At 42.1% G+C, this 10,642-nt stretch overlaps 1 long non-coding RNA gene across 1 annotated transcript in view; it reads right to left on the reverse strand.

Annotated features, from left to right (window-relative positions):
- Positions 1–5,699: 5,699 nt before the first annotated feature.
- The window catches only part of LOC109380371 (uncharacterized), a 15,245-nt gene continuing 10,302 nt past the window's right edge, over positions 5,700–10,642 (reverse strand). The window contains exons 3-4 of the long non-coding RNA XR_002123453.1: positions 6,017–6,131; positions 5,700–5,755 (exon numbers count right to left, since the gene is read on the reverse strand). This is a non-coding gene — a long non-coding RNA (uncharacterized LOC109380371). The remainder of the gene's footprint in view (positions 5,756–6,016; positions 6,132–10,642) is intronic.

Below are 10,642 nucleotides of genomic sequence, written 5' to 3' on the forward strand. Positions count from 1 at the left end.
AGAATGGGCTGTCCCTCTGTGAGTCATATAATGCAACAAGGAGGAAGATATAAGTGCAGGGAGTATCTACCTTGCAAAATGAAGTCTTTGGTTAATTGAAAATTGGTTAATTTCTCAAGAGTCCCCTCCACCCCACCCCTGCCCCGCTCCATTGAAGTCAAGCACTTGACTTTCTACCTATCCTGTTTTCAAATGCGCTCGTTTGTCAAATCACGATTGCCTAATGACTAGTTGTTTGCCAAGCTCTGTCTTGTGTTTGGTGGCACACAGAAGTGCATTGAACGGGAAAATCCTCAAGCTTTGTTTCAAAGACATATACTGCCTTGAAATGTGGCATTGTGTACTCGACAAACATTCCACAAAGCCTAATAATCCAGACAAATGCTTCTCTAAAACTTTGAGTGTTCTGCTAAAGTTTCAGAAATAAACGTGGCTGGTTTCAAAGGTTATTGGGGCAACGGTAGGTCCATCTGGCTGTCTTCACCAGGGGTGAGCGTCCTGCTGAGGTGTATGAGGTATGTGAATTAGTCAGGGTCCAACTGGAGCTCCAGTTTTCCACAGATCACCTTCCTCTCACTCACATTTCCTGTGGCAGCAGTAACTGGAGGGGATCACAAAAGGGTTAGGGTATTTATTTCCTGGCTTTGGCTGACTAAGGATTGCCTAAGAGATACTTGTAATTGTTGCCTGTTTGCTCAGACAGTGAAATTTCTGTCTCCACTTGGGTAGTTCCTCTTGTAAAATCAATCAAAACTACGTCTGCAACTGTTCCCATACTTAAAATCAAACAAATAAAATAAACCAGGAATTGTATTCAGTAACGTAGGGTACATAATAACAACGTCATCATGTAGCCTTAGGAAAAGTAGCACATAATAAATGGCACAATTTCACTCTTCCACATCCTTACCAAGGGTGATTTTTTTCATGAGGGTAGAATGGGGGAGGGAGAGAAGAAAGGAAAACCACCCAAAATAGGTGTCCTATATGAAAATCAGGAGGTGAATAGACTATCATCTTGAAAGTAGAAATAACAATAACAATAATGGCAAAGCAGAAACGGATAGTACTAAATTTCCCTCCCTTTTCACCACCTTACAGGATATCCCGTCTAGCTGCAGAAACAAAACATGGAAATGAATCAGTTGATAAAGGATTTGCTCCCATTAAGATGTTGGTGATTTTGTCCCATGTAGGGGAAGTTGAGCATTAAGATGGATGTTCATAATCTGTAGCTTCCACAGGAGCTTCCCCCCACCCACCACTGTGAGATGCAAACTTTTGCGTGTGATAATGTCAAGCAAAAGGTAATAGCACTTTATCTAAGTATGATAATAAACTACACCATAGACTGATCTAGGCATTTAATGTATTCCAACATTGATAGTCAATATCTTTTGACTGCTACCCTCACTACTTTCATTTTTCTTCCTAAATCTCAAAAAACTGATGTCTTTAGAAGTCTCACAACTTTTTTCACTGGGGGGACAGGGATGGAGAATAAAGCAATGATTGTGAGGATGTGAAGCCACAGGAGAGAATAAGAAAGGCTGTTTTTATTCAGGAGAAATTCGGAGGCATTCAAAAATCATTGTGATATTTTTTTCATGTCAAAGAGATAGAAATGATTCTTAAATAACTTATATTTTTCAAAAGTTAAAACCAAAAATTTTAATTACTAGTTTGATTGTAGTGATCATGTCCAAATGTAACTATCAAAACATCAGGTTGTACACCTTAAATATATGCAATTTTTATGTATCAATTAGACTCCAAAAAAAGCTGAAAAATTAAACATCAACCATTTGAGAGAAAGAAAGAAAGAAAAAGAAAGAAAGAAAGAAAGAAAGAAAGAAAGAAAGAAAGAAAGAAAAGAAAATGAAAAAAAGTAAAAAGTCCCTTACATTCCCAAGGTTCACATGACCCAGACATGAACTTGTCCTAAGAATCAGGTTTAAGACGTTTAACCAAAAATTTTAGAAGGACTCTGGCTTTCAACTGTCCTGGAAGATAAACTTAGTGTTACACATGTTATTATCATGTCGGGATCAAAATGGAGGATTCACTGGGATGAACTATTTAAAGAAGGAGGTGAGGAAAGATTTATGTAATGCTAATTTCAGGCAGCTTTCAAGGTTCATGCCTGTCCAAATTCGCATAGCCAACTCCCCTCACCCCGGGACCACGTGGTCAGCTCTGCAATGCTTGCCCCTGGCATCCACCACTTCTGTGACATGTTGGCTGCAGTTCAATGGTGAAACATGCATATTCTCCATTGAGCATTGGGGGAGCCTGTAGGCAGTGAGGTATGATGTAAACACACAAAAAAAGAAAGAGAAAAAGTAGGACCATCATAAGCCATCTAGGTATCCTGCTTAGGCCTCCAAAGTGGCCACTCAGACAGGCCACCCAAACTGCTGACATTCTTCCTTGACCCTTACAGGCAATTGGAAGCCTGATGACTCTGTTTTAGGTTTTTGGAACTGAACTTGACAGGGATTGGGTCCAATTCTGGGTGGTGCTGAGAAAACTCAAGCCTCACCAGGATCTGGCTGAGACCACCAGATGTGTTGCATGTGAGGCCCAGTTCCCATCATCTGACCAGCATGGCTTGTGAATGTTCCGGGGAGCCAAAAGCAGGTCCCCAAAGGCCGAGAAAGGGCCGTGCCCTGCTCAGCGCGGAGACCACACAGCCGTCCTCTTTCCCCTCGGAGTATTTATAGTTATAGAAAACCACACCACCTCTCTCGTTCGGAAGCTGATGAGGGCGAAAGTGGAAAAATCCAGAAACACCCATTGCATCCTCCAGCTGAGACAGCCTCGCTCTTGGAAAAGCTAGAAAATAAATAAATAAAGGGGGAGATCCAAATGGGAATGCTCTTCAAACACACAAATGATCTTATGTTAACAGTTGGGATTAAACAGCTGTCTCGTGGTTATGTGATCGTAACAGATGCTATGTGCAAACGTTTCCTGCTAGCTTTGTTTTCGTTATTGCTGTTTGTGCAGTTCAATGGGCTGAATTCAGCTTAAGGGATACAGGTTTTTATTATCCTTCTGTGCTGCCCGGGCAGCTTCATCATCTCTTTAAGAGGAAAGGAGGCGAGGACGAGGGAGAGATGGGAGGGGAAATGGAGGGTGGGCTCTCCCATGTCAAACTGGGAATGATGTCATATTGATGAAATTCCAATGCACTGGTTTACGACCGTTTTGTCATTAAAGTACTCCCCAGTTCTATTCTGGTTTTTTTTTCTCTTGTGGAGACTGTCCTCGCCTCTAGTGCAGTTTATGCAGCTGGAAAAGAATTTATAGAACATAGAAACAGGGTTGTTGTTGTTGTTGTTTTTTATTACTAACAAATTACAATGTTGCAATGATCCCTATTTTGTCTTTCTTCCTCCCATGGCCTCCAGAGGTAAAATATACTAACTTTTATTTTTCCTAGAGATGTCTTCCTCCTAGGAGTGGGGATTGCCCTATCTACGTCAGCCAAGTAACATAGTGAACTGACACTATTTTTTGGAAGTTCAAACCTGGAAGCCATTTTGGCTGCATTCTATTACGTGTTCAAAACCAAAATATCCTCTTGGCTCAGATTCTTCAGAAAACTGCCATGATTCATAACGCACTTTGCCTACCAACAGATTTAATTTCTATTACTTACATTTTCCAAACTTTTTAAAAATAATGATGTGGCAAAAATAATGTTTCTGGGTTCAAAAGCACCTGGCTGCCTTGAGGAGGAGGCAGTGAGAACATCCTGGGTGCTATTTAGTGGGTCTGGTGTGGGTCCTGCCTGCTCATCCGCCACCCCCAAGACCTCTGTCTTCCTCTACAAAAAGCTGACCCTCATGCATTCCCTGGCCACTAACTACATTCTACATGTCAGCAACAGCCTCGCTTTTTTTTCCGAAATATTCTCCATCCATGGTTGGTTGAATCCTCACATGTGGAATGCATGAATACAGAGGGCCGACTGTACCCTTTAGGTTCACCAACTCACAGAGTGAAATCAGCCCCTCTTTGATACGTGGCTGAAGCAATAACATATCTATAATGGCTTAAAGACATTTCAAAGCAACTTCCTATACATGCAACACTCGATTCTATGAACAACTAGGTCTGGGGGGCATTTTTCCTAATCTTAGAGAAAAGCAAGTCGAGATCCATCCTATAGGGTGAGTTAAGGTGTCCAAGTTCATACCAGTAGTAAGTGATGGGGTCCACACTGGTACCCACAGTGGGGTTCTATGGCCATGTGGTATGGCAATGGCCCAGTGACATCTGTCCTTGTTGTTGTCTTTTTCATTGGGAGGGTAGGTGGGAGAGTGCTAGCTGTACCATGTGAGGGTCCCTCCATGCCTCTGAATTGTGCAGGCAAAGATCACTACTCTTCTGTCAGATAGTCTGGGTCCTCTAGGACTATGGAGAATTTGTTTCCCATGAGTCTAGACCAGGGGTCGGCAAACTGTGGCTCGCGAGCCACATGCAGCTCTTCGGGTACATACATGCTGCTCTGAAGTAAAATTGAAAATGAAAATAAAACTATCATAGTTTCATTTATAAAATTCATAAAGGATATTATTCACATAATGGTGATTTCATTTGTTTTATGCCTCTCGAATAATTTTTAAATTGTGAGGTGCAGGATTGGTGCTTCCATGTAAAAAGTTTGCCGACCCCTGGTCTAGAAGGACTGAATATCAGCTCCCTTTGTGGGACTAAGCCTCAGGCAACCTCAAAACAAAATATCCTTCTGAAGAAGATATACAAATGGCCAAAAAGTACATGAAAAGATGCTTAGCATCCCTAATCATTAGGGAGATGCACATCAAAACACCAATAGGATTCTAACTCACATTTATTAGAAGGGATACTACCCCCCCCACCCCCCCACCCAAAAAAAAACACCCGGAAAATAATAATTGTAGGTGAGGGTGTGGAGAAATTGGAACCCTTGTGCACTCTTGGTAGGAATGTCAGATGGTATAGCCACTGTAGAAAACATGGCAGTTCCTCAAAAAAACAAAACAAAACTAGAATGACCATATTACCCAGCAGTTCTACTTCTAGGCATAAACGCAAACAAATTGAACAGGGTTTTGAAGAGATATTTGCATACCCAGATTCATGGCAGCATCATTCACAGCAGCTAAAATGTGGAAGCAGCCCAAGGGCCCATCAATGAATGAATGGATGAACAAAATGTGGTCTCTACGTACAATGGGATATCATTTGGCCTTATAAGGAGGGGAATCCTGGCCTATGTTCCAACATGGATAAACTTGGAGGACATTCTACTGAGTGAAATAAGCCAGTGACAGAAGCCATGCCACATGACTCCACGTATGTGAGGTCCCTAGAGTAGTCAGGTGGATCGGGACAGAAAGGAGAATGGGGGTTGCAGGGGACCAGGAGGAGAACATGGGAGCTACTCTTTATGGTGCAGAGTTGAAGGATGGAACCATGACAGAGTTCTGAAGGTGGAGGCTGGCATGGCTGCCCAACCATATTAATGTACTTAATACCACAGAATTAAACGATGCACTTAAAATTTTTACGTTGTATATATTTTACCACAATTTTAAAAATCGGAACATAACAACCCAAAAGGTCCACTAAGGTCATCACCACAAGCTGCTTCCCTCGCGTCTTTGGCTCTTGCCTCTTCTCCACTGTGAGGCTGAGCGTAACACCAAGTCAGCTTTCCAGCATTGTCAGGATCCAGGTACCAGAGTGCATACAGATTAACGGTCTGCAGAGAAGCGCAAATGGAGCCATCAGGGAGGTCTGATTCATAGACCCTTTCCTTGATGATTAGAAAGATCTCTAAGACCTCCCTTCTTTTCAGGCCTGATGCCAATTAAAATGCGAATCTTCCCAAGAGAGGAATGTTTTGAGCATTTTCATTGTTGAATGGGTTTCCGATCCTTTTATCGCCTGCCTCTTGTTCTAAAACAAAGCTTTGTTTTATAATACAGGTAAAAGAGAAAAAGGGTTGATAGCTAATACATACCAAGGGCTCTTACACACCGTCAAGATGGAGCCAACCAGAATGGGCATGGGCTATGAGAAGATAGCAGAGGAACCGGTCCAGGTGACCCGCCGGCAGATAGAGATGGTCAGAGTCACTTGGTGGCAGGAAAGGGAACATAATGAAATGGTGAAGCATCACTTTATAGTCATCAATCTAGCAAAATTAAAAAAAAAAAGCCTTATCACCTATTGATGGCAACAATGTGCTGAAAGGGTATATTCATATGTAGGTCATAAAACGTGAAGACCTTTTGCATTTTAGAAAAGCAATCTGATAGTATATTTTAAATTAAAAAATGCGTGTGTTCTTCCATTCAGCAGTCCCATTCTTAGGAATCCACTCCAAGAAATAAAAGCCTCCTCCTTTGGGGCAGTATGTAGGACATAATATATTAGGATGTTTGCTATGGCACTCTTCATAGTGGCAAAAAAAAGAAAAAGAAAGAAAGAAAAGGAAAAACATTCAAGGTCAGTACACCCATGAACTGTAATGCAACTACTAAAAAGAAAAGAAAATTAGAGCCATATCAAATGACTTGGATGAATTTCCATGAAGAATTGCTGAGTAGGAAGTATAGCCCATGTTGGAAAAACAAGTAATCACAAACACACACACACACACACACACACACACACACATCCTCACACCCTCTATGTGCACCCATAGAGATCATACTATTTTATTTGCATAAGAATGTATGTACTTGCAGACATATGGAAAGGCTATTGCTGGGGAATTCATATTATTTCCCTGTGAAGAAATAGGCTGATGTGAGTAGAGACAGAAAAGGGAGAAGTAAGTTGACAAGCTGAAAAGAAAAAGCCAAACAAAAAAATAATGGCACCAAAACCAAAATGCATTTTTTTTGGTTTTGTTTTTGCATTGCTCTTTCCCCTAGTGTGTGAGAGTAAAGGAAAAGGGTGAGGATTTCCTACCCCAGGCTTTCTTGTGTTTTACTGGGTAAGTCAAACTGTTCCTCAATTTTTTTTCTTTTTCTGGTTCTGGCACTAGACCACATGTCATTCATTGCTTCGGCAGTAGAATTTTCTTGGTCCTTTCCTCCTGTGACTCATGCTTACCCAAAGCTCCCTCCTTCCAGAATTAGTGTCAAGTGGGGCTCTTTGAACACCACTCACCATCCACCAGGGCACTGACTAAAAATCTCTTCCAAGAACTTGGGCCGCTGTCAGTTCCATGCCAATCGCCCTACCCCAAATCCCAGCATTGAATAGCAGTGACTCCGCTAGACACAAATTGAATCTTACCCTAACCGTACTGCCCGGCATGCGATATAACAAATATATATATATATATATATATATATATATATATATATATATGTATGTATGTATGTATGTACTGGGGGTGCCAAAAAATGTATCTAATGGACAGTTTGGTCAATGTTGCTCAAGCAGTAGTTTGCCGTCATCAGAAGTGTCTAGATAGCGATTCTCAACCTTCCTAAGGCCACGACCCCTTAATACAGTTCCTCATGTTGTGGTGACCCCCAACCATAAAATTATTTTCATTTCTACTCTATAACTGTAATTTTGCTACTGCTATGAATCATAATGTAAATATCTTTTTGTTTTCCGATGGTCTTAGGCGACCCCTGTGAAAGGGTCGTTTGACCCCCAAAGGGGTCGCAACCCACAGGTTGAGAACCCCTGGTCTAGATGCTGATGGGAACCACTTTGAGCACCTCTTGTAATTGCAGAGTCAAACGTGACTTGTATTTATCTTTTGTTATCAGTATATATTGAGTATTACAATTTTAATACAGTTTTTCTTTCTTAAAATGTGTATACATTTTTGGGCACCTTCTGTGTATATATATTACACCCCCTAACTACCCGCTCCTCTGAAGGACTTCTCGTAGGCATCTGTCCTGCTACAGTGAACCGATCGCAGACCATTCCCAACCTTATGTCACAGCACTTCTTCCGTTCCATGTACTCAACACTTGTGTCTCCTTATCTTTCTCTGAGAGATGAAGAATTCCTATCAATGTTGAAAAGTTAAGTATCAATCTGCAGGAGATGGAAGGGGTAACATGAATCCTGAGAGCCTCAAAAAAGTCTGTAGCTACATGTCTTATTGCTAAAGAGCTCCAGTGGTGTTCCTCAATGCAGGCGGTGGGTGTGGGGAGTTGGGGGTGGGGGATGGGAGGTAGGGAAAGGGCCTTTCAACTCACATTCCCTCATGTGGCATAGCAGGGGAGATGGATTTCTCATTTGGGCCAACCTTGCAGTTCGTGGAAATTGTTCTCCATTTTGCTAAAGGTTGTCTGTCAATGGGGGAGTTAATTTTTCTCTTTTCCCATGACTTCATAGGTGTGAAGACTACCGTTCAGATGACGTGGGTAACCAAAGTCCCTACACTTTCTTTCTCTTGTAAGAAAAGCTGAGCAAGGGCTGGAGAGGAAGGGGAGACGGGAGGTGTGGGGGAGACACACCACGCAGTGGGGAGCGGGCAGGCAGCAAGCGTACTTTGAGGAATGGGTTGTGGGTGCTGAGCCTTATTTCACAAACTAGCCCAGCACATCTCCACCAAAAGGCCGCTTCAGACTCTGCAAAATTCCAGATGTATTTGTAAAGTCTGGTGGCAACATCCATTCAGTTGCAAGCTTTGAATCTGCCCCCTTCTTTTTGGCCATCGGCCTGCCTTGCTTTCCAGGACAAAATCCTTTTCTGCACAGCTAAACTCACCTGCCCCCAGTAATTCTATCCTCTCCTCCAACTGGACTCTTCCCTCGACCTCTCTATCAAGACCATTTTTTTAAATCCCTGCAGCAGCAAATTCTAAGTGGCTGCCCCCTATTTCCAGGTCATTTCTAGCTGTCTCATCCGTGGACACTTAATGTCCTCCGAGCTGCCCCCAAAGCCCTGCAGCCCACAGAAAATCATCCTGCTGTCACCTTTAGTTCTAGTAAAACCTTCTGTTTTGCTCTTCATTCTCATCCCTGCCCCGTTTAAACAGGCAGGTCCCCCGCCAACACCTTGTTACAGGAGCCACATATCAAAGGTTCTTCCAATTCCTCTGTCAAAAGCCAGTCCATTTAAAATTGGGGCTGCTTTGTTTCATTTTTATCCAGTATAGTCCAGGGGTGCCAAAAACATGGATACACATGACTTGTATTCATCTTGTGTTATCCGTGTATCGTATTACAATTTTCGTACAGTTTTTCCTGTCTTAAAATGTGTATACATGTTTTTGGCTCCCCTGGTATGTGTGTGTGTGTGTGTGTGTGTGTGTGTGTGTGTGTGTGTATAATGTTTAGTGAAGGAGCATTTATCTGTTTGTCATATTCTTCGTTGAGTTTTGTTTAAGTTATGGTGTGAAACTGAGTCTGTCCTGTTCATGGGAACATTGCTCAACCCTCTCTCTCTGAACCTCTATGGAGACCCTGGGCCCTTTACAGCCCCAGCTAGATGGGCCTCGCGTGCCTAATTTCCGCTTCTCATAGGCCCAAGGTATGCAGCCTGCCTTTCTCAGCATCTCTTTTTTTTTTCTTTGGACCTTTTCTTCCTGGAGGAGCAAGATACAATCACCAGAGCTCTCAGAGGACTTGTAGCTTCCAATCGTTAAGTTCACAGACTCTCTAATTTTATTTAATGGCTTCATAAAGAAACAAAATGGAGATTATAGTGCTTTGTACAAGCTGACACCCAGGGCATGTTTGTAACATGTTTGTGACATTTATATTTCAATTTAATGGATACATAGACTCTTCATGATGGCTACAACTAGGATTCACCTCCTCTTTGTTAGGTGGAATAGAGCCTTTTTGTTCACACAGTACTCTGTCCCAGTTTCTGGGGGTCAAGTCCCCTTAGTTCTGGCCTGGAGAATAAAGTCTGCGTACACTTATATGCTAGATGCTGAATTAAACTCCTTGGACCCATGCCTAAAACAGGGTTCTAAGTCTGGCAAGATTTATACACAGTCCTATCTAGAAAATGTTTCCTAACTTTCCATTCAGGCTCAGGTTCTAGGTTTCATTCTGATTTCACTGTAAGGAAGGCACTTCCCTATAGCCTTCAAAGATTCTCCTCACTTTCTGAGCTCTAGATAAATATATAACTTTTTTTTTTTTTGCTAGGCTCCCAGACTTTCTAGAGAGTCAGAGATAAGCCTACTGCAATCTACCTTCAGGGAATGTGGACTCTTCCCACCCTTAATATTTCCTCAGTAGCTATAAAGGGGAGAACTGCAGGCAGGTTAAAAAGATGATGTCACCTAGAGCTGATGTTATCCCCAAATTAGAAACTCACCCTTCTCTCATTTCCTGAATGGCCCTCTGATCTTTAAGAAGAGATTTATGGACATCAACATGGAGTTAATTATCATTCGTTCATTTAGCAAATGCATACTGAGCACCTACTCTGTAGTAGGCATTTGCTATGTACGAGGCTACGTGACTAAGCAGGGCGTCGATGCTTGCAGCCTTACAGCTGCAGGAAGGAGGCATACAGTTCACAAGTTCTTCAATGTCTCATTAAAAATAAGTACTATACAGCATGATAGACAATCGCCACAAATGGGCAACAATCTAAATGACTATCAACTAGTGAATAGAAAAAACAAACCCTGGAATACCCATGC

The sequence above is a fragment of the Hipposideros armiger genome, unplaced genomic scaffold (assembly GCF_001890085.2).
Source record: "Hipposideros armiger isolate ML-2016 unplaced genomic scaffold, ASM189008v1 scaffold_35, whole genome shotgun sequence".
Classification (NCBI taxonomy): domain Eukaryota; kingdom Metazoa; phylum Chordata; class Mammalia; order Chiroptera; family Hipposideridae; genus Hipposideros; species Hipposideros armiger.